We start from the raw sequence: 25,532 nt of genomic DNA, 5'->3' as shown, positions 1-25,532 counted from the left end.
ATCCATTCTAGTGCCATTCATTAGGTAATTCATTTGAGTGTTTATCTTGTTTCTTTACCTTATTTCTAGTTTGTCATTTCTTTGGTAATCCTTTGAGTTTGTCATGGCATTATTCACTTTTGGTTTAACAATTATAATTTTGTGCTTTTCTTGCTTTATTTTTTGACCTCTTTTGGTTTGGTTTCTATATTTGGTGCATACTTCTTTTTGGAGGTGATCTAATTTTCCTAAGGTAGCATCCTAGGAGGTGGAGTACCTAGTCCCGAAAGAGAATCCTCTTTGGTGAGATCAAGAGGAAGTGCAAGAGTGAAACACTTGTAAGGACCAAGCCAAGAAGACAAAGCCAAGAAGACCTTTTACATTTTGTGCACTTTGATTGTATTCAAATTGAGTTGTAAAATTGTAATGCTTTCCTTCTTGTGTTCATGGCCTAGTTAGGTGTCTTGGGGGAGTCTTAGGTACTCAATCCCATCTCCTAACTAGAACCTCTTCTATACATTAGTGAAACGCTTTTAGTGGTGAGGTTTGAAGGTTCCAAGTGCCTTCTACTTCTACCAAAACTTAGGCCGCATATAGCTTATAATCTTTCTTGTTTTTAATTTTCTTGTTTGATAGTTTAGTGTGTGTCAACTTAGTCTTTGAATTAATTTCATTTAAGAAGTTTTGTACAAAAGTTTCAAGTTCCCTTGGCTAGGAAAGACTTGGTATGTAAGCAATCCAAGTGATTCACCTATCTTTCCTGGAGGAGAACTAAAAGCTTTTGCTATCTACTTCTTCTTTGAAATTTTCTTTTAAAGACCAAAGTCTTCTAAAATCTTAAAAAAAAAATGTCTCAACCTCCTTCTCAATGTATGAGTGCTTCAAATGAAGAACAAATAAGTTTGAAACAAATTGCCTTTGATTTGAGAGCACTACTACGTTGGAAGGAAGATGAAATAATTGCAAGGGAAAGGGAAAAACAAGAAAGAGATAGGTTTCATCAACTTTTAGATGAAGAGAGGAGGGGAACAAGAAATATGGAAAGGTTGCATGAGAGGATGAGTAATAGGAGTCAACATTTGTACTCCCACACTCCAACACTAGTCACACACTATGAAGAAGATAGTAGACTAGTTGACAACTTCTATCAACCTCCTCCTCCTCTAAGAAGAGAAAGAAGAGAGCCTAGGGAACCAAGAGCCATTAGAATAGACCTCCCTCACTTTTATGGGAAAGATGATGTTGAAGCTTATCTTGATTGGGAAATGAAGGTTGAGCAACTCTTTGCTTGCCATCAAATAAGTGAGGAGAGGAAAGTACCCTTAGCTACCCTTAGCTTCCAAGGCAATGCTATGTATTGGTGGACTGCCCTCGAAAGAGATAGGAGAATCAATCAAAGTCCAGAGGTCAAATATTGGAATGACCTCAAAGGAGCCCTTAGGAGAAGACATATTCCCTCCTATTATCATAGAGAGCTAATGGATAAGCTCCAAAGGCTCCATCAAAATAAAATGAAAGTGGAAGAATATAGACAAAAGATGGAGTTATATATGATGAGGGCTGGGATTAGGGAGTCCAAGGATACCACCATTGCAAGGTTTCTTAGTGGCTTAAGTCTTGAGATAAGAGATAGAGTAGAATTGTTGCGCTACCAAGACTTAAATGACTTGGTTCAACTTTGCATAAAGGTAGAGCAACAAATTCTAAGGAAAAATTTTCGAAATGACTACTCTAACTCTTATACCAAGAAAGAATTCAAGAGGGAGGGTAAGCAAGTCAAAAAGGAACCCTCCAAAAGTTTCAAGGAAAAGGAGAAACCAAGGGAAGGCACATCTTCACACACTCGCACTAGTAAAATCAAATGTTTCAAGTGTCTTGGTAGAGGTCATGTTGCATCTCAAAGCCCCACCAAAAAGACCATAATCTTAAGGGGTGTTGACCACTATAGTAGCCAAGATGAGCAAGAAAGTGAGAGTGAGACTTCTAGTGAGGAGTCTAATGATGAGGCTAAGGAAATTGCCTATCCTTGTGAAGGAGACCTTCTAATGATTAGAAGACTTCTTAGCAACCAACCCATTCCAAAAGAGCCAACATGAAGAGAGAACATCTTTTATACAAGATGTAAAATTTTAGAAAACACTTGTTCTCTCATTGTTGATAGTGGTTCATGTTGCAATTGTTGTAGTACAAGGTTGGTTGATAAGTTGGCTTTGACTATCATTCCCCATCCAAAACCTTACAAATTGCATTGGCTTAATGGAAGTGGGGATTTGACAGTCCAACATCAAGTGAAGGTCAAGTTATCCATAGGGTAATATGAAGATAGTGTGCTATGTGATGTAGTACCTATGGAAGTTTGCCATGTTTTATTGGGAAGACCTTGGCAATTTGACAAGAAAACCATGCATAATGGTCTTACCAATGAAATCACCTTCACTCACAAGGATAGAAAATTTGTCTTGCATCCTTTATCACCATCCCAAGTGGTAGAGGATCAAATCCAAATGAGAAAGAAGTTGGAAAAGGAGAGAAAAGAGGATAAAAAAAAGTCCTCCCTCTCTCCTAAAAAAGTAACTAAAGATGAATCTGAGGTGGGAGAGATTGGTGTTCCTTCTCCCAAGGTCATTCAACATGAGAACATTTTGACTATAAAATCTTTGAACCAAGTTCTCAATGATGAACAACCTTCATGCCTCGTGTTGTGTAAAGGAACACTCACATGTACTGCCACAGCTCTTCAACTTAAGAATTTACCTCCTAAAATTGAAAATCTTTTGAAAGAGTTTGAGGATATATTCCCTAAGGAAGGGCCTATTGGGCTTCCTCCCTTTAGAGGAATTGAACATCAAATAGATGTAGTGCCTTGGGCTAGTCTACCAAATAGACCAGCCTATAGGACAAATCCTCAAGAAACAAAGGAGATAGAGTCTCAAGTCCAAGAGTTGTTGGAGAAGGGTTGGGTTCAAAAGAGCCTTAGCCCTTGTGCTGTGCCTGTTTTGTTAGTACCTAAAAAGGATGGGAAATGGAGAATGTGCTGTGATTGTAGAGCCATAAATAACATCACCATTAAATATAGGCATCCAATCCCTAGACTTGATGACATGCTTGATGAGTTGCATGGGTCCCTCATGTTTTCTAAAATTGATCTAAAGAGTGGTTATCACCAAATAAGAATCAAAGAAGGTGATGAGTGGAAAACCGCTTTTAAGACCAAATTTGGACTATATGAGTGGTTGGTGATGCCCTTTGGGCTTACTAATGCACCTAGCACATTCATGAGGCTAATGAACCATGTCCTTAGAGAGTGCATAGGAAAGTTTGTGGTTGTCTATTTTGATGATATCTTGATTTATAGCAAGAGCTTGCATGAGCACATAGACCATTTGAGGTCTGTCCTTACCATCCTTAGGGTAAATAGTTTGTTTGCTAATAAAGAGAAATGTACTTTCTGTGTAGATAGTGTAGTTTTCTTAGGTTTTGTTGTGAACAAAAATGGGGTCCATGTTGACCCTACAAAAATAAAGGCCATCCAAGAATGGCCTACTCCTAAAAATGTTGGAGAGGTTAGGAGCTTCCATGGTTTGGCAAGCTTTTGTAGGAGGTTTGTTCCTAACTTCTCTACTTTGGCTTCACCCCTCAATGAACTTGTCAAGAAAGATGTATCTTTTAATTGGGGTGAAAAACAAGAGTCTGCTTTTCAGCAACTCAAGGAAAATCTCACCAATGCACCCATTCTAGCTTTACCAAACTTTTCAAAAACCTTTGAGCTAGAGTGTGATGCATCCGGTGTAGGAATAGGTGCTGTGTTGTTGCAAGGAGGGCACCCAATTGCTTATTTCAGTGAAAAACTTCATGGTGCCTCCCTCAACTATCCCACCTATGATAAGGAATTGTATGCCTTAGTTAGGGCCCTTCAAACTTGGGAACACTACCTTGTGTCGAAAGAGTTTGTCATTCATAGTGACCATGAGTCGCTAAAATATTTGAAGGGCCAACATAAGCTGAATAAAAGACATGCTAAGTGGATGGAATTCTTGGAACAATTTCCTTATGTGATAAAGTACAAGAAGGGCAAAAGTAATGTGGTGGATGATGCCTTGTCTAGAAGGCACACTTTGTTTTCAAAATTGGGAGCCCAAATTCTTGGATTTGATCACATTCCAGAAATGTATAATCAAGATTCTGAGTTTTCCTCTACTTATGCTGAATGTATGGAAAGACCTCAAGGAGGTTTCTATGTGAATGAGGGGTATTTGTTTAAAGAAGGAAAAATTTGTATTCCCCAAGGTTCACAAAGAAAACTTGTTCAAGAAACACATGAAGGGGGATTAATGGGTCATTTTGGGGTACAAAAAACCCTAGGTCTTTTAAAAGAGAAATTCTTTTGGCCCCATATGAGGAAGGATGTCCAAAGGCATTGTAATAGATGTATTTCATGCTTACAATCTAAGTCTAAAACAATGCCTCATGGATTATACACCCCCTTGCCTGTTGCTTCAGCCCCTTGGAAAGATATAAGTATGGATTTTGTCTTAGGACTCCTGAGAACACAAAGGGGTTTTGATACCATTTTTGTGGTGGTAGATCGTTTTAGCAAAATGACACACTTTATACCCTGCCATAAAGTGGATGATGCTAGCAACATTGCTAGGCTTTTCTTTAGAGATGTGGTCAAGCTTCATGGTATACCCCGCACCATAGTTTCTGATAGAGACACCAAGTTCCTTAGCCACTTTTGGAAAACACTTTGGTCAAGGTTAAGAACTAAGCTTAATTTCTCTACTTCATGTCACCCACAAACTGATGGGCAAACTGAAGTTGTTAATAGATCTCTGTCAGGGCAATTTTGAAAGGGAACCATAAATCTTGGGATGAATGCCTTCCCCATATTGAGTTTGCCTACAATAGAGTAGTTCATAGGACTACTAAAATCTCTCCATTTGAAGTTGTTTATGGCTTTAATCCTCTCACTCCCATGGACTTGCTACCACTTCCTACATCTTTTGATTTTATTCATAAAGAAGGGGTGGCAAAATCTGATTTTGTTAAAAAGATGCATGAAAAGATTAAAAGCCAAATCCAGCAACAAACAGAGAGGTATGCTAAGTACAACAATAAGGGGAAGAGGGAAATGATTTTTGAAGAAGGGGATTGGGTGTGGCTACACCTTAGAAAAGATAGATTTCCTAAGCAAAGGAAGTCTAAACTTAGTCCTCGAGGTGATGGTCCCTTTAAAGTGCTGAAAAGAGTAAATGATAATGCGTATAGGCTAGAGTTGCCTGAAGGCTATGATGTGCATGCCACCTTTAATGTTGCTGACTTAATACCTTTTGTAGGTGGTACAAATGATGAGGCAGCGACTATAGATTTGAGGACAAATCCTTCTCAAGAGGGAGGGGATGATGAGATGGCTCGAGCCAAGGGACCTACAACAAGAGCCATGACTAGGAGAATACAAGAGGAATGAGCCTTAAATGCACATGCAAGGCCCAAGATGAACTTCACATGGGCCAAGGAAGATGTAAAGACCTAGCCTAGGACATTTTGCTTGTAAATACTAGATTAGGATTTTATTTTGGGTTTTGTATTTTGGGCCCAGTAGAATAGGGTTTTCTTTGGGCCATGTATTGGGTCTTAGAGGAAATTAGGCTTTAGAAGTAACTTTGGACCAAAAAGGGGAATTGGGCCAAATGGGCCAAGAGTAGTGTGTCTACTCTAGAAAAGCCTAGAAGCTTCTCAAACTTGCTCTCTAAGGATGAGAGTTAGCTTCCCATGGCAAGACAAGTGTGACTTGTTTAGTAGCAAGTCACACCTCCTACACGCTCCTTTTTGGCTCCAAAATTCAACTTTCTAGACTCCTCTTTCCCTCCACTTTTTGGAGACCTCTTGGTCTCATTTTAGCCTATAAATAGAAGGCTTAGGAGATGTATTTTTCAGCTTGAAATTGAGTAATGAATTGCTGCCCAAATTTGTGCACAAATCTCTTTTGAGCTCACCTTAGAGTAAACTCTTCTCTAGTTTACTCTAGTCTTCTTCCTTAGGAGTTGGCCTCACCTCTCTTAAGAATCCTTTCACCTACACCAAACCAAACACCTTAAGCTTCTTTCCTTCATGCTTCCGCATCCAACACCATCCATGGAGCCTCCATTCTTCATGCAAGCTTCAATGGAGACAAGAAGAAGCCATCAATTGGGCCCTTATTTAAATAAAAGAAACTGCATCAACACGGCGCATTAGTCATCCTCCATTTGACCCATATGCAATTCACATCATACCCTCCTTCTTCGAGAAGATTTGTCCCGAATCTTAAGACACTAGTTTTAATGTAAGTTTATTATGATCTTGTGAAGGACTTTTATTTTTTCACAAGTTGAAACTAATTCTCTTTTTCCAGGATCAAACTCAACTTGATATTTGTTACTTTCCAATGGTTGCAACCCATCGATAACATTTCTTGGCAACAATACCCCACCTTGATATGTAACAATAAATAATTCCATGCATTGTGTTTGACGAATTTGATTCTTATCGACGTACCAAATGCATAATAAAGAACTATGAACAAGCTTCCTTTTTAAACATGGAAGTTTGTGTGTTTCATTCACATGCTTATCCTTTTGTTCCTGTAAAATGACATCACAAACTGTAGAAGAAAAAACATTGACGAATAAACTTTCTCTAGTTCCATTTCCTTTTCTTTATTTTCCCTTCCTTCTGCAGTTTATATTACTTCTTTTTCTATTCTTTCTTTTTCTGTTTTCTCCTTCAGCCTACGTTGATCCTTACTGACTTGTCTTGGTGTCATAAATTTCTACTTCTTTTGATGTCCCTTATGCCTCAAATAAAGGAAACGTTCATCAAGATGGAGTGTTTTAAAATGAAGCCATGCCCATCCCAAAAGAAGATGACAAGATTCCATGGGAGCAATATCACATAATACTTCTTTCACACATTGTCATGTACTGAATTTGATGCATGCTTGATCCAGATGAAAGGTTGCTGGTAAATTGGAGTTTCTCCACCAATCTTTGGCTCACAACATTGTTTTTACTTCCGTAATCGAATGCAACTAAACATGGATGGCCTTCGGTTAAACACTTTGTATAATAAACTTCCTTTCCTATTCCAAATCTAGATAGTCATGCTTTGAATACCAAATGATGTGAATCCACAGGGTTCGATTCGTTTGACTGATCTATCATTGTTGGAATGCTAACAAGCAAGAAATTTGAGGAATTATTTAAATTTAGAAAATGGAAACATAAAAGAAGATGGAACAGAAATTGACAGACATCACACTTCCAAGAATGGAAGATAAGCCTAAGAGTTGAAACACACAAATGGATAAAGGACCTTTGATTAAACTCATGGATTCTTGAATCACTCAAGAACTTAGGAGAATCATTCTCACTAAGATAGATGAGATAAAACTCGTTTATTTTCTGAATAAAACTCAGCTTGCCTTCATTGATGAAAATGGTTCAACTTATATAGGAGCTTTAACCATCAGAATTACAAAAGACACACAATTTTCAATATCATCCCGCTTAAAGCTATTAATTAATGATCCACTCAAGCTAATAACGATCCGCTACTTAATGGTTGATTGTAACTGAATTTACGGCTACCAAAAGTCATCCACAAACTTTGAGCAAAGGTCCCCTTGATCTTCCAAAGGTTGGTTCTTAAGTTGGCATATGGACCCTTATTTCAACTTGAAGATAAAGCAAAACTAAAGCCCATTAATTGGTTAAGCATAAACACAATTTGGTCAGCCGATTTTACAAGCATTGGGCCCTTATTTAAATAAAAGAAACTTCATCAACACGGTGCATTAGTCATCCTCCATTTGACCCATATGCAATTCACATCATACCCTCCTTCTTCGAGAAGATTTGTCTCGAATCTTAAGACATTAGTTTTAATGTAAGTTTATAATGATCTTGTGAAGGACTTTTATTTTTTCACAAGTTGAAACTAATTCTCTTCTTCCAGGATCAAACTCAACTTGATATTTGATACTTTCCAATGGTTGCAATCCGTTGATAACATTTCTTGGCAACAGTACCCCACCTTGATATGTAACAATAAATAATTCCATGCATTGTGTTTGATGAATTTGCTTCTTATCGACGTACCAAATGCATAATAAAGCACTATGAACAAGCTTCCTTTTTAAACATGGAAGTTGGTGTGTTTCATTCACATGCTTATCCTTTTGTTCCTGTAAAACAACATCACAAACTGTAGAAGAAAAAAACATTGACGAATATACTTTCTCTAGTTCCATTTCTTTTTCTTTATTTTCCTTTCCTTCTGCAGTTTATATTACTTCTTTTTCTATTCTTTCTTTATCTGTTTTCTCTTTGAGCCTACGTTGATCCTTACTGACTTGTCTTGGTGTCATAAATTTCTACTTCTTTTGATGTCCCTCATGCCTCAAATAAAGGGAACGTTCATCAAGATGGAGTGTTTTAAAATGAAGCCATGTCCATCCCAAAAGAAGATGACAAGAGTCCATGGGAGCAATATCACATAATACTTCTTTCACACATTGTCATCTACTGAATTTGATGCATGCTTGATCCAGATGAAAGGTTGTTGGTAACTGGAGTTTCTCCACCAATCTTTGGCTCACAACATTGTTTTCGCTTCCGTAATCGAATGCAAGTAAACATGGATGGCCTTCGGTTAAACACTTTGTATAATAAACTTCCTTTCCTATTCCAAATCTAGATAGCCAGGCTCTGAATACCAAATGATGTGAATCCACAGGGTTCGATTCGTTTGACTGATCTATCATTGTTGGAATGCTAACAAGCAAGAAATTTGAGAAATTGTTTAAAATGAGAAAATGGAAACATAAAAGAAGATGGAACGGAAATTGACAGAGATCACACTTCCAAGAATGGAAGATAATCCTAAGAGTTGAAACACACAAAAGGATAAAGGACCTTTGATTAAACTCATGAATTCTTGAATCACTCAAGAACTTAGGAGAATCACTCTCACTAAGATAGATTAGATAAAACTCGTTTATTTTCTGAATAAAACTCAGCTTGCCTTCATTGATGAAAATGGTTCAACTTATATAGTAGCTTTAACCATCAGAATTACAAAAGACACACAATTTTCAATATCATCCCGCTTAAAGCTATTAATTAATGATCCACTCAAGCTAATAACGATCCGCTACTTAATGGTTGATTGTAACTGAATTTAAGGCTACCAAAAGTCATCCACAAACTTTGAGCAAAGGTCCTCTTGATCTTCCAAAGGTTGGTTCTTAAGTTGGCATATGGACCCTTATTTCAACTTGAAGATAAAGCAAAACTAAAGCCCATTCATTGGTTAAGCACAAACACAATTTGGTCAGCCAATTTTACAAAGCATTGGGCCCTTATTTAAATAAAAGAAACTGCATCAACATTGCGCATCAATCATCCTCCATTTGACCCATATGCAATTCACATCATACCCTCCTTCTTCGAGAAGATTTATCCCGAATCTTAAGACACTAGTTTTAACGTAAGTTTATTATCATCTTGTGAAAGACTTTTATTTTTTCACAAGTTGAAACTAATTCTCTTCTTCCAGGATCAAATTGAACTTGATATTTGTTACTTTCCGATGGTTGCAATCCATCGATAACATTTCTTGGCAACTGTACCCCACCTTGATATGTAACAATAAATAATTCCATGCATTGTGTTTGACGAATTTGCTTGTTATCAACGAACCAATTGCATAATAAAACACTATGAACAAACTTCCTTTTTAAACATGGAAGTTGGTGTGTTTCATTCACATGCTTATCCTTTTGTTCTTGTAAAATGACATCACAAACTGTAGAAGAAAATACATTGACGAATAAACTTTCTCTAGTTCCATTTCTTTTTCTTTATTTTCCCTTCCTTTTGTAGTTTATATTACTTCTTTTCCTATTCTTTGTTTTTCTGTTTTCTCCTTCAGCCTACGTTGATCCTTACTGACTTGTCTTGGTGTCATAAATTTCTACTTCTTTTGATGTCCCTCATGCCTCGAATGAAGGGAACGTTCATCAAGATGGAGTGTTTTAAAACGAAGCCATGCCCCATCCCAAAAGAAGAGGACAATAGTCCATGGGAGCAATATCACATAATACTTCTTTCACACATTGCCATGTACTGAATAAAATCTGTCCCAACCATACCTAAAGTACATGGCCTCAGCCTCTAAAGTCTACACATCGTTTCCCTCCTCACGACTGAAAGGCTGATGTCCCAACCATACCTAAAGTACACGGCCTCGGCCTCTAAAGTCTACGCGTCATTTCCCTCCTCAAGACTGGAAGGCTGATGTCCCAACCGTACCCAAGGTACACGGCCTCCACACCCCTAAGCATGCAACCTCAGTAAACCCAACCACCACACACCCTGTGTCGGCTACCTCTTCTTCAACATGCGGCCCTCAACAAACACCCGGGCCGCACACTTCTCGCTAGACATCCCCTCCTATAGTACGCGACCACCAAACACACTCCAGACCGCATACCTTGTACTAAAGAATGCCCCTCCCTTCCCAGGCGTCCGCCAACGAACCTCTGAGGCCGCATTCTCAATCACAAACAAAAGGTTTTGCGGCAACAAATTCCCTAAGCCGCCTATCCCGCACTACGAATACCCCTCCCTAGGACAATCCAAATCCATGACGTAACCATTTCGATCAATATGATGAGATCAACCATCCGTAGACATTCTCACGACCGAGTGCTGAATACCGCCTACCCCTAAGGGATCTCCTGGTAATTTCCCCCTCAACACTGGATCCAAGAATAGCCAAGAAGGGAATATTGGGCCAAAAGCCCATCCCAGGTAGGACCCACAGGTAAAAAAGGTATAAATAACACACTATCCTATGCATTGATTACGCATTAAATATTCTCTGTAACCACTGACATCACTCAGCACTGACTTTGGCATCGGAGTGTCTTTTGCAGGCACACCTACGCCGTGACCATAGCCCCTCGAAGCCAGAAGACTCACTCGGCATCCGAACATCAAGATAGTACGCGAGACTTGTGAAGTACAGCTTGGTCCCATAAGAACAAAATCCATGCTTGATCCAGATGAAAGGTTGTTGGTAACTAGAGTTTCTCCACCAATCTTTGGCTCACAACATTGTTTTCGCTTCCGTAATCGAATGCAACTAAACATGGATGGCCTTCGGTTAAACACTTTGTATAATAAACTTCCTTTCGTATTCCAAATCTAGATAGCCAGGCTCTGAATACCAAATGATGTGAATCCACAAGGTTCGATTCGTTTGACTAATCTATCATTGTTTGAATGCTAACAGGCAAGAAATTTGAGCAATTATTTAAAACGAGAAAATGGACCCTTATTTCAACTTGAAGTTTGGTTCTTAAGTTGGCATATGGACCTTTATTTCAACTTGAAGATAAAGCAAAACTAAAGCCCATTAATTGGTTAAGCACAAACACAATTTGGTCAGCCAATTTTACAAAGCATTGGGCCCTCATTTAAATAAAAGAAATTGTATCGACACATCAATCATCCTCCATTTGACCCATATGCAATTCACATCATACCCTTCTTCTTCGAGAAGATTTGTCCCGAATCTTAAGACACTAGTTTTAATGTAAGTTTATTATGATCTTGTGAAGGACTTTTATTTTTTCACAAGTTGGAACTAATTCTCTCCTTCCAGGATCAAATTCAACTTGATATTTGTTACTTTCCAATGGTTGCAATCCATCAATAACATTTCTTGGCAACTGCACCCCACCTTGATATGTAACAATAAATAATTCCATGCATTGTGTTTGACAAATTTGCTTCTTATCGACAGACCAAATGCATAATAAAGCACTATGAACAAGCTTCCTTTTTAAACATGGAAGTTGGTGTGTTTCATAAACATGATTATCCTCTAACCATCAGAATTACAAAAGACACCTAAATTTCAATTACAACCCATTTAAAGCTATTAATTAATGATCCACTCAAGTTAATAATGATCCGTTACTTAATGGTTGATTGCAACTGAATTTAAGGCTACCAAAAGTCATCCACAAACTTTCAGCAAAGGTCATCTTGATCTTCCAAAGGTTAGTTCTTAAGTTGGCATATGGATCCTTATTTCAACTTGAAAATAAAGCAAAAATAAAGCTCATTAATTGGTTAAGTCAAAACATAATTTGGTCTGCCAATGTTACAAAGCATTGGGCTCTTATTTAAATAAAAGAAACTGCATCAACACGGCGCATTAGTCATCCTCCATTTGGCCCATATGCAATTCACATCAAACCCTCCTTCTTCGAGAAGATTTGTCCCGAATCTTAAGACACTAATTTTAATGAAAGTTTATTATGATCTTGTGAAGGACTTTTATTTTTTCTCAAGTTGAAAATAATTCTCTTCCTCCAGAATCAAATTCAACTGGATATTTGTTACCTTCCAATGGTTGCAATCCGTCGATAACATTTCTTGGCAACAGTACCCAAACTTGATATGTAACAATAAATAATTCCATGCATTGTGTTTCACGAATTTGCTTCTTATCGACAGACCAAATGCATAATAAAGCACTATGAACAAGCTTCCTTTTCACACATGGAAGTTGGTGTGTTTCATTCACATGCTTATCCTTTTGTTCCTGTAAAATGACATCACAAACTGTAGAAGAAAAAACATTGATGAATAAAATTTCCATCATATTTTTCTCTTGTTCCATTTCGTTTTGTTCATTTTCCTTTCCTTCTGCTATTTATATTACTTCCTTTTCTATTCTTTCTTTATTTGTTTTCTCTTTGAGCCTACGTTGATCCTTACTGACTTGTCTTGGTGTCATAAATTTCTACTTCTTTTGATGTCCCTCATGCCTCAAATAAATGGAACGTTCAGTAAGATGGAGTGTTTTAAAACGAAGCCATGCCCATCCCAAAAGAAGATGACAAGAGTCCATGGGAGCAATATCACATAATATTTCTTTCACACATTGCCATGTACTGAATTTGATCCATGCTTGATTTCGATGAAAGGTTGTTGGTAACTGGAGTTTCTCCACCAATCTAGATAGCCAGGCACTCAATACCAAATGATGGGAATCCAAGGTTTCGATTTGTTTTACTGATCTATCAAAGTTGAAATGCTAATAATCATGAAATTTGAGAAATTATTTAAAACGAGAAAATGGAAATATATAAAAAGATGGAGCGAAAATTGATAGACATCACACTTCCAAGAATGGAAGATAAGCCTAAGAGTTTAAACACACAATGGGATAAAGGACCTTTGATAAAACTCAGGGATTCTTGAATCACTCAAGAACTTAGGAGAATCACTCTCACTAAGATAGATGAGATAAAACTTGTTTATTTTCTGAATAAAACTCAGCTTGCCTTCATTGATGAAAATGGTTCAACTTATATAGGACCTTTAACCATGAGAATTACAAAAGACATATAAATTTGAATTACAACCCACTTAAAGCTATTAATTAATGTTCCACTAGAGCTAATAATGATCTGCTACTTAATGGTTGATTGTAACTGAATTTAAGGCTACCAAAAGTCATCCACAACTTTGAGCAAAGGTCCTATTGGCCTTCCAAAGGTTGGTTCTTAAGTTGGCATATGGACCCTTATTACAATTTAAAAATAAAGCAAAACTAAAGGCCATTAATTGGTTAAGCCAAAACACATTTTGGCTAGCCAATTTTACAAAGCATTGGGCCCTTATTTAAATAAAAGAATCTGCATCAACATGACACATTAGTCATCCTCCATTTGACCCATATATGCAATAAACACCATACCCTCATTCTTCGAGAAGATTCGTCCCGAATCTTAAGCCACTAGTTTTAATATAAGTTTATTATGATCATCTGAAGGATTTATTTTTCCAAAACTTGAAACTCATTCTCTTCCTCCAAGATCAAATTCAACTTGATATTTGTTACTTTCAAATGGTTGCAAATCGTGGAGTGCTTTTTTTGCCAACACTAACCTACCTTGATATGTAACAATAAATAATTCCATGCATTGTATTTGACGAATTTGCTTCTCATCAGCGGACCAAATGCATAATAAAGCACTGTGAACAATTTTCTATTTCAAACATGGAAGTTGGTGTGTTTCACTCACATGCTTATCCTTTTGTTCCTGTAAAATGACATCACAATCTATAGAAGAGAAAACATTTACAAATAAACTTTCCATCATAGTTTTCTCTACTTCCATTTCTTTCTCTTCATTTTCCCTTCCTTCTGCAGTTTTTGTTGCTGCTTTTTCTATTCTTTCTTTTTCTATTTTCTCCTTCAGCCTATGTTAACCCTAACAGACTTGTCTTGGTGTCATAAATTTCAACTTCATTTTCTCTCCCTCATGCCTCAAATAAAGGGAACGTTCATCAAGATTGAGTGTTTTAAAATGAAGCCACGCCCATTCCAAAAGAAGATGACAAGAGTCCATGGGAGCAATATCATATAATACTTCTTTCACACATTGACATGTACTGAATTTGATCCATGCTTGATTCCGATGAAAGGTTGTTGGTAACTGGAGTTGCTTAACATATCTTTGGCTCACAACATTGTTGTCGCTTCTGTAACCGAATGCAACTGAGCATGGGTGGCCTTTGATTAAACACCTTGTATAATAAACTTTCATTCCTTTTCCAGATCTAGATAGCCAGGTCCTGAATACCAAATGATGTGATTCGAGAAGGTTGGATTCGTTTTACTGATCTATCAAGGTTGGAATGCTAATAAGCAAGAAATTTGAGAAATTATTTAAAACATCACTTAAGCTAATAATTTTATATAGGAGCTTTAACCATCAGAATTACAAAAGACACATAAATTTCAATTACAACCCATTTAAAGCTATTAATTAATGATCCACTCAAGCTAATAATGATCCGTGACTTAATGGTTGATTGCAACTGAATTTAAGGGTACCAAAAGTCATCCACAAACTTTCAGCAAAGGTACTCTTGATCTTCCAAAGGTTAGTTCTTAAGTTGGCATATGGTCCCTTATTTCAACTTGAAAATAAAGCAAAACTAAAGACCATTAATTGGTTAAGTGAAAACACAATTTCGTCTGCCAATGTTATAAAGCATAGGGCCCTTATTTAAATAAAAGAAACTGCATCAACACGGCGCATTAGTCATCCTCCATTTGACCCATATGCAATTCACATCAAACCCTCCTTCTTCGAGAATATTTGTCCCGAATCTTAAAACACTAATTTTAATGAAATTTTATTATGATCTTGTGAAGGAATTTTATTTTTTCTCAAGTTGAAACTAATTCTCTTCTTCCAGGATCAAATTCAACTTGATATTTGTTACTTTCCAATGGTTGCAATCCATCGATAACATTTCTTTGCAACAGTACCCCACCTTGATATGTAATAATAAATAATTCCATGCATTGTGTTTGACGAATTTGCTTCTTATCGACAGACCAAATGCATAATAAAGCACTATGAACAAGCTTCCTCTTTAAACATGGAAGTTGGTGTGTTTTATTCACATGCTTATCCTTTTGTTCCTCTAAAATGACATCACAAACTGTAGAAGAAAAAACATTGACGAATAAACTTTCTCTAGTTCCATTTCTTTTTCTTTATTTTCCCTTCCTTCTGCAGTTTATCTTACTTCTTTTTCTATTCTTTCTTTTTTTGTTTTCTCCTTCAGCCTACGTTGATCCTTACTGACTTGTTTTGGTGTCATAAATTTCTATTTCTTTTGATGTCCCTCATGCCTCAAATAAAGGGAACATTCATCAAGATGGAGTGTTTTAAAACGAAGTCATGCACATCCCAAAAGAAGATGACAAGAGTCCATGGGAGCAATATCACATAATACTTCTTTCACACATTGCCATGTACTGAATTTGATCCATGCTTGATTCCGATGAAAGGTTGTTGGTAACTGGAGTTTTTGCACATATCTTTGGCTCACAACATTGTGGTCGCTTCCGTAATCAAATGCAACTAAGCATGGGTGGCCTTCGATTAAACACCTTGTATAATAAACTTCCATTCCTATTCCAAATCTAGATAGCCAGGCTTTGAATACCAAATGATGTGATTCCAGAGAGTTGGATTCGTTTTACTGATCTATCGAAGTTGGAATGCTAAAAAGCAAGAAATTTGAGAAATTATTTAAGACGAGAAAATGGAAACATAAAAGAAGATGGAACTGAAATTGATAGACATCACACTTCCAAGAATGGAAGATAAGCCTAAGAGTTGAAACACACAAAGGGATAAAGGACCTTTGATTAAACTCATGGATTCTTGAATCACTCAAGAACATAGGAGAATCACTCTCACTAAGAAAGATGAGATAAAACTCGTTTATTTTCAGAATAAAACTCAGCTTGCATTCATTCATGAAAATGGTTCAAGTTATATAGGAGCTTTAACCATCAAAATTACAAAAGACACATAAATTTCAATTACAACCCGATTAAAGCTATTAATTATGATCCACTCAAGCTAATAACGATCTGCTACTTAATGGTTGATTGTAACTGAATTTAAGGCTACCAAAAGTCATCCACAAACTTTGAGCAAAGGTCGTCTTGATCTTCCAAAGGTTGGTTCTTAAGTTGGCATATGGACCCTTATTTCAACTTGAAGATAAAGCAAAACTAAAGCCCATTAATTGGTTAAGCACAAACACAATTTGGTCAGCCAATTTTACAAAGCATTGGGCCCTTATTTAAATAAAAGAAACTGCATCAACACGGCGCATTAGTCATCCTCCATTTGACCCATATGCAATTCACATCATACCCTCCTTCTTCGAGAAGATTTGTCCCGAATCTTAAGACACCAGGTTTAATGTAAGTTTACTATGATCTTCTGAAGGACTTTTATTTTTTCACAAGTTGAAACTAATTCTCTTTTTCCAGGATCAAATTCAACTTGATATTTGTTACTTTCCAATGGTTGCAAACCGTCGATAACATTTCTTGGCAACAATAACCCACCTTGATATCTAACAATAAATAATTCCATGCATTGTGTTTGACGAATTTGCTTCTTATTGACGGACCAAATGCATAATAAAGCACTATCAACAAGCTTCCTTTTTAAACATGGAAGTTGGTGTGTTTCATTCACATGCTTATCCTTTTGTTCCTGTAAAATGACATCACAAACTGTAGAAGAAAAAACATTGACGAATCAACTTTTTCTAGTTCCATTTCTTTTTCTTTATTTTCCCTTCCTTCTGAAGTTTATATAACTTGATTTTCTGTTCTTTCTTTTTCTGTTTTCTCCTTCAGCCTACGTTGATCCTTACTGACTTGTCTTGGTGTCCTAAATTTCTACTTCTTTTGACGTCCCTCATGCCTTAAATAATGGGAACGTTCATCAAGATGGAGTGTTTTTAAACGAAGCCATGCCCATCCCAAAAGAAGATGACAAGAGTCCATGGGAGCAATATCACATAATACTTCTTTCACACATTGCCATGTACTGAATTTGATCCATGCTTGATCCAAATGAAAGGTTGCTGGTAACTGGAGTTTCTCCACCAATCTTTGGCTCACAAAATTGTTTACGCTTCCGTAATCGAATGCAACTAAACATGGATGGCCTTCGGTTAAACACTTTGTATAATAAACTTCCTTTCCTATTCCAAATCTAGATAGTCAGGCTGTGAATACCAAATGATGTGCATCCACAAGGTTCGATTCGTTTGACTGATCTATCATTGTTGGAATGCTAACAAGCAAGAAATTTAGGAAATTATTTAAGACGAGAAAATGGAAACATAAAAGAAGATGGAACTGAAATTGATAGACATCACACTTCCAAGAATGGAAGATAAGCCTAAGAGTTGAAACACACAAAGGGATAAAGGACCTTTGATTAAACTCATGGATTCTTGAATCACTCAAGAACTTAGGAGAATCACTCTCACTAAGATAGATGAGATAAAACTCGTTTATTTTCTGAATAAACCTCAGCTTGCCTTCATTCATGAAAATGATTCAAGTTATATAGGAGCTTTAACCATCAAAATTACAAAGGACACATAAATTTCAATTACAACCAGATTAAAGCTATTAATTAATGATCCACTCAAGCTAATGACGATGCGCTACTTAATGGTTGTTTATAACAGAATTTAAGGCTACCAAAAGTCATCCACAAACTTTGAGCAAAGGTCGTCTTGATCTTCCAAACGTTAGTTCTTAAGTTGGCATATGGACCCTTATTTCAACTTGAAGATAAAGCAAAACTAAAGCCCATTAATTGGTTAAGCACAAACACAATTTGGTCAGCCAATTTTACAAAGCATTGGGCCCTTATTTAAATAAAAGAAACTGCATCAACACGGCGCATTAGTCATCCTCTATTTGACCCATATGCAATTCACATCATACCCTCCTTCTTCGAGAAGATTTGTCCCGAATCTTAAGACACTAGTTTTAATGTAAGTTTATTATGATCTTATGAAGGACTTTTATTTTTTCACAAGTTGAAACTAATTCTCTTTTTCCAGGATCAAATTCAACTTGATATTAGTTACTTTCCAATGGTTGCAAACCGTCGATAACATTTCTTGGCAACAATAACCCACCTTGATATGTAACAATAAATAATTCCATGCATTGTGTTTGACGAATTTGCTTCTTATCGACGTACCAAATGCATAGTAAAGCACTATCATCAAGCTTCCTTTTTAAACATGGAAGTTGGTGTGTTTCATTCACATGCTTATCCTTTTTAAACATGGATGTTACTTGATTTTCTATTCTTTCTTTTTCTGTTTTCTCCACCAATCTTTGGCTCACAAAATTGTTTACACTTCCGTAATCGAATGCAACTAAACATGGATGGCCTTCGGTTAAACACTTTGTATAATAAACTTCCTTTCCTATTCCAAATCTAGATAGCCAGGCTGTGAATACCAAATGATGTGAATCCACAGGGTTCGATTCGTTTGACTGATCTATCATTGTTGGAATGCTAACAAGCAAGAAATTTGAGAAATTATTTAAGACGAGAAAATGGAAACATAAAAGAAGATGGAACGGAAATTGATAGACATCACACTTCCAAGAATGGAAGATAAGTTAGACTAACTCAGCCTAGGTTGAATACTTGATTGCTTTGATGCATTTCTTACTTATTTGATTGAGTTTGGTTAGGTGTGGTACACCAGTCCCCCAGCCTTATCCGATAGGAGTTATCGGTCAAGGGTGATATGTGTTGGTATGCTAGCGGAACCGGCTAGGTGTTGATACACAAGTCCCCCAGCCTTTAAGTGTGATGAACAATGTTAAGGCTAAAAAAGTGGTAACCGTTTGAAGGTAGGTGAGGGGGTGTCAGGGGTCAAATCAATACGTTTTGGCGTCGTCGTTTTTAAAGGTCGCATCTTTCGCAATGATGGTGTCGATTGGTCTGGGGTATTATTTTGGCGGGAAATGTTTTCGTCGTTTGGGATCCTGGACTATAAATATAGGTTTCAAAACGGGGGAAGGGTTACTTGGTTCATTTACGAGAGTTTTGCATTCAGAGGTCTTGTGTGCGTATCATACTGATGAGTGCGTATTTTTGCCCTCATTTAATGTTTAATTATGGGTATTTAATTGAATTTGTGTGTTTAAAGATTGATTTAATTGGGATTTCCTATAATTGGGTTTATTGAGCTTGAGATACAAAAACATGTTAAAAATAGCTTTTTAGTTGCATAAATGTTCGTTGGATATTTTGAGGTGTGTTAGTGCAGCTGCAGCTAAGTTGAGCTCATGGAGGTGTGGAAATATATTGATTAAAGCTTCATGACACCTTAAAGATAAATCCAAGAATAAGAAATTATCAAAAGCACAAAAATTCAAGCCAAGCATTGCATGAAGACGGCAAGAAAAACTTGAAAAAGTGAAGAAGTTTGGCTAAACCAAGAAGAGAGGAACAAAAAAATTGGACCTTGCGATTTTCTTTATCTTTATGATAGAAGATAATTTGGGAAAAATATATCTTTAGATATTTTATTTGATATTTTTAAATAATTATCTTATTTAATTATATCATAAAATATTAAAAGATATTAACTACCAAATCTTTTTAAATATGACAAGATCTTCTGGAATCTTTTTAGATCCACAACAAACAAATATATCTTGAAGATATTGGATTATTTAGAAGATAATTTAAGGAGATTGCAAAGGGTTGATTTGGAAAATTAATTCAAATATTAATTGGTGATAATTTATCATATATCTTTAAGTAATTAATTAATTTAATTATATTAGATATTGATATTATTAACCAACTATATTTGTCAAATAGTATATATCTCTCTAAATATTTTTAAATATTTATATTTATCTTTATTTTAAAAGATATTTGAGAGATTTTAGCAACAGAAAAGCCCAGTCCAATTCTTATATAAAGAGACCAAGGGAGAAGCAGAAAAGAAGCTCGGCACGTCGAAATTTAGGAACCCTTAGGGGGATCTAATTTCTTTCTTCTCTCCATTCTTCTATTTTTATTTTGTATTCCATGGATTGCTAAACTTCTTGGGTTGATTCCATTGTAATTTCATTATGGATTTTGAGGTTAGAATGAAATAATTTCTTTGTTCTTTTTATTATTGTTGAGGTTTTAATTCATCTATGTCTTTTATCTTTGAATCACGTAAAAAGTAATGATTTTAAATCTATATGCATGTTGATCATATGAGTTCAAGGGTTTTTAAATTTAATTAAGACTTTACTTTGATTTTATTTCAAAACTTTCATGTGATTGAATGAGTTTTTACCAATAATTGAGACTTTACTTTGATTAAAGGTATTTACTCTAACAAAAATTAATTGAGACTTTACTTTGATTAATTAAGCTTTTTATTTGGTGAGGAGATAAAAGAATAGACATGATTAGGCATAGTAAAATTTGATTGAGACTGTACTTTGGTTGAATTTACTGTGGATAATCTAAAAGTTCTCACTTTTAATTGAGACTGTACTTTGGTTAAAAGTGAGAACGCCAACAAATTAATTGAGACTTTACATTGATTAATTTGTAAATCTACAACAATAATTAATTGAGCAATAATCTTTAGATAACCGATGATGAATCTATTTTGAAAAAGCAATGGAATCAATCTATTTTCTTTACTATTGTTTATATCTTATTTTATCTTTTTATCTTTATCCCTCATATTTTATAATTTTATTTGACTAACACTTGTATAGTTTTATAAGAACTAATTTGTTAAAAATCAATTCTGTGTTCGTTGGGAGACGACTTTGGGTTACTTTACCCTTACTATTTTGTTGACTACTTTCTTAACAATACTGAAGTTGTTATAGATAAGTAGTATTAATTTGATCGCGTCAACGATAGCGTTATCAAATTTGGCGCCGTTGCCGGGGAACACGGTTAGAATTTTTATCATTTTAGTTCTTATTTTTATTTTTATTCTTTTGATTTTATTTTTTATTTTTTATTTTTATTTTTTGTTTATAACATTTTCTTTTCTCAATTTTTGTTCTAACATTTTTTTTCTTTAGTTATTTTATTTTATTTTATTTAGTTTTTTTTTAAGCTAGTTTTTGTTTGAGGAATTTTGTTGGGAAATTATTGAAACTAGTTGGGAAAAACTTTGGCTAAGGAAAGACAAGGTACTTAAGTTGTCCATTGAGACGCACCTCTCTTTCCTGGAAGTCTACTCAACAAGCTTTCAACTTATTTCTTTTCAGAAAACCTCTTTCAAAAATGCAAAATAGTTTTTCATATGAAAATAATCAACAGTGTGATTTTCAAGTGAATTATGATTACTATCCACAGCAACCACGTGATTCATATGATTATCAGCAACAAATTGTCACACCTAATTCTGCACCTGATACAAGTGGGTTAACTTTACGACAATTTAATGATCTATATCATAGATCATCTTTTTTGGGATATGAGCAACAACCATATTCTGAGTGTCCACCTCAGCAATCATATGTTCCAAATAGTTTTCAGCAACAATATGTACCACCACAGCAAATTGAAGCAACCAATGGACCATCCTATAGGGAAGTTATGATATTAATGGGTGAAGTTATAGAGAAATTAGAGTCAATGGATGAAAGGTTGCGAGTTGATCAAAGATGCAAAAATATTGAGCAAGAGTGGTACGAAAATAAGCAAATATTGTCTGATATGTTGAGGGATGCAAGTAAGAACAACTTCATAGAATTACTTATAACTGTTAATACCACCCCTCAACCCCATCAGACATTTCCTGAAAATCCAGATTTTAATGCACTTCGTCATGAAATCAAAGATGTGACAAATTTAGATACCAATGTACAAAATAAAAAATTATTGGTTACCAAAATAATATGAATAAAAAAATTATAATTGGTTGTTAAATTTGTTACTAACTAAATAGAGACTAATTTAAAAACAAATTCCTTTGGTAGCAAAAACCTTAGTAGCTATGTTTAAAGACCAAATTCCTTTGGTAGTTAAAATCTTGATAGCTAAAATTTAGAGACTAATTTTAATTTGTTTATTAATAATAGTGACTATTTTAATAACCAATAATATTTTATTTCATAAATTGGTATTTAAATTGGTCACTATAGTGAATAACAGCTTTTGGTCACTAAAATTGCTTGTTAATGGGACAAGAGAGAATTACTTTTTTTTCATATAGAAGAGAATAAATGAGAAATGAGAGCAAAAATAATGAATTTTTTACTCTTGAGAAACAAAAGAAAATATGAGAGTAGAGAATCAGAACAATTTATAAGAAACTCAAAAGAAATGAGTGAGAAAATTAAAAACATCGTAAGAAATATTTTTATTCTTTATTATATTTGATTTTTGTATTTTTTTATTTATTAACATTAAATATTATTTTTATAAAGGAAATAGAAAAATATTTAATTTAATCTATAACAATATATAAAGAGATACTTTATTTTGTGTTCATATTTCGTTTTTTCAGTTTTACTCTTAATTATTATTTTAAAAATTAATTATCTTATAAACAGTTCACCTTTAACCGTTATTCTAAAAACATCTTTTATCTTTAATCATTATCGTAAAAAAAATCGTTTTGTCACTACTAGAAAAATACAATTTAGCCATCGAAATAATTTAGTCGCAAATTGTGACTGAAATAGTCACTGAATAATCGTAGTCACAAATTAGCCATGATTTTAAATCTATATGCATGTTGATCATATGAGTTCAAGGGTTTTTAAATTTAATTAAGACTTTACTTTGATTTTATTTCAAAACTTTCATGTGATTGAATGAGTTTTTACCAATAATTGAGACTTTACTTTGATTAAAGGTATTTACTCTAACTAAAATTAATTGAGACTTTACTTTGATTAATTAAGCTTTTTATTTGATGAGGAGATAAAAGACTAGACATGATTAGGCATAGTAAATTTGATTGAGACTGTACTTTGGTTGAATTTACTGTGGATAATCTAAAAGTTCTCACTTTTAATTGAGACTATACTTTGGTTAAAAGTGAGAACGCCAACAAATTAATTGAGACTTTACATTGATTAATTTGTAAATCTATAATAATAATTAATCGAGCAATAATCTTTAGATAACCGATGATGAATCTATTTTGAAAAAGTAATGGAATCAATCTATTTTCTTTACTATTGTTTATATCTTATTTTGTCTTTTTATCTTTATCCCTCCTATTTTTATAATTTTATTTGACTAACACTTGTATAGTTTTATAAGAACTAATTTGTTAAAAATCAATTCTGTGTTCGTTGGGAGACGACTTTGGGTTACTTTACCCTTACTATTTTGTTGACTACTTTCTTAACAATACTGAAGTTGTTATAGATAAGTAGTATTAATTTGATCGCGTCAACGACAGCGTTATGACATACTGTCTGACTAGTTCCCAAATTCAACCGACATCTTCCCATAAATTCGAAAACAGGTATGTCTAATAGCGATAGCATATCGTTATCTACGTCATCTAGTAGTAGTGAGAGTACTGAGTCTGAGAGAAGTAAGGGTGGACGATTTGACGAGGAGGGTATGAGTTCTGGGGCCGTGACACCTGTTATCTCCAAAGGTGTCAGTGGGGACATTGTTTCTCTAGAGAGGGTTAGTGTCGTCGATCGGGTATGCCATGGGCAGGAGGGGGCTACCGAGAAGTTTTTCTACATGTATATGTGCCATTTCTCTCAACTTCATATGCGATTGCTGTTAGATGATTTCACTATGGGCGTATTGTGGGCTTTGAATGTGGCACCTACACAGCTACATCCGAATAGCTGGGCCTACTTGCAAGCTTTTCGCATCCTGTGCCAATCCTTGTATTTGGAGCCCACTCCTTATGCTTTTTTATATTTTTACGATACCAGACCCCGGCGACCGGCTACTTGGTTATCTTTGATAAGTCGGCCCAGTATTAATAGATTGGATGACTTTTCCCAATCTTTCAAGCATTTCAAAGATGGGTATTTCAAGGTTGTCGTCAAGGAAGGAGGCAAATCTCATTTTTTTAATGCAGATGGAAGTACCAAGTTTCCCTTTAGTTGGACCAGCAATCCTTCCCGGTATAAAGACATGGGGATGGAGGAGTTGTCGGCTGGTGATAAGGAGGTGGTGGGGATGTTGTTGAAGTTTGTTGATAAGTTGACCACTAAGGGCCTAGTTAGAGTTTTTAATTTGGTGCATCCGATAATAGATATCGAAGGTATCTGTTTGTTACTTAAACTGTGTTAATAATTCTAAGTTGTCTTGATCCAAATTGTAATGTATTATTGTAGGGCATATGGCGTAGTCTGGAAAGAAGAACTTAGCGCTTTTCCAAACGTTGAGGAAGGAGATGGCCGCCAAGGCCAAGGCAACCGGGAAGACTGATGTTCCTAACTTACAAGAATTTGTGGTGGAGGTGCATGTGCACGGCGGAACGAAGAGGAAGGCTGAGTTACCACCTCGACCTGGGAAGGGAAAAGACGTGAAGAAGGTAAGGGCAGCCCTGCTCGGAACGGGGTCGGTTAGTGGAGCAGGATCGGCCAATGGCGAGAAAGGGCCAAAATCTAGGTTGATCGAGCTGCCGAAAATATCCGTGAGGAAGGACATTTCGATTACCCTCCCAGATACCATTTTGAATTCTATTGACGGCATGGATGTGGACCACCTTGTGAGGACCATGGTGGAGTTTGGGAGCAAGGCTTTAGTTTTGAGCCGGCGCGTGGGGTCCCTTTATACGAGAGAAGTGAAGGAGGGTGGTCGGGAAAAAGTGGACGAGTTGTAGGGGAAGGTGGATAAGTTGGAGGAGGAAAAGGCTGCGTTGGAGAAGATTTGTCCACTAGACATGACCACCTCCTTAGAGAAGATTGGAGAAGAGTTGTAGGGGAAGGTGGTCATGATGAAGGCATGACCACCTCCTTAGAAGCTCCATCAAGAAGGATCACTAGAATCATGTCTAGAGGGGAGTCTTCTATTCCATCACCTTTATCTTTGTTTTGCATTACTTTAGTTTGAATTCCCTAAGTTGGTTTCTAGTTGATTTATTTTGGTTGACTTGTTG

General features: G+C 35.7%; 1 pseudogene; it reads left to right on the top strand.

Moving 5' to 3' along the window:
* The first annotated feature begins 827 nt into the window (after positions 1-827).
* Positions 828-25,256, top strand: LOC146887778 (uncharacterized; annotated as a pseudogene).
* Positions 25,257-25,532: the final 276 nt, after the last annotated feature.

The sequence above is a fragment of the Vigna unguiculata genome, chromosome 3 (genome assembly GCF_037176805.1).
Source record: "Vigna unguiculata cultivar grain cowpea cultivar isolate G323 ecotype 2 chromosome 3, ASM3717680v1, whole genome shotgun sequence".
NCBI lineage: Eukaryota > Viridiplantae > Streptophyta > Magnoliopsida > Fabales > Fabaceae > Vigna > Vigna unguiculata.
This window is presented reverse-complemented; position numbering and strand designations above follow the sequence as displayed.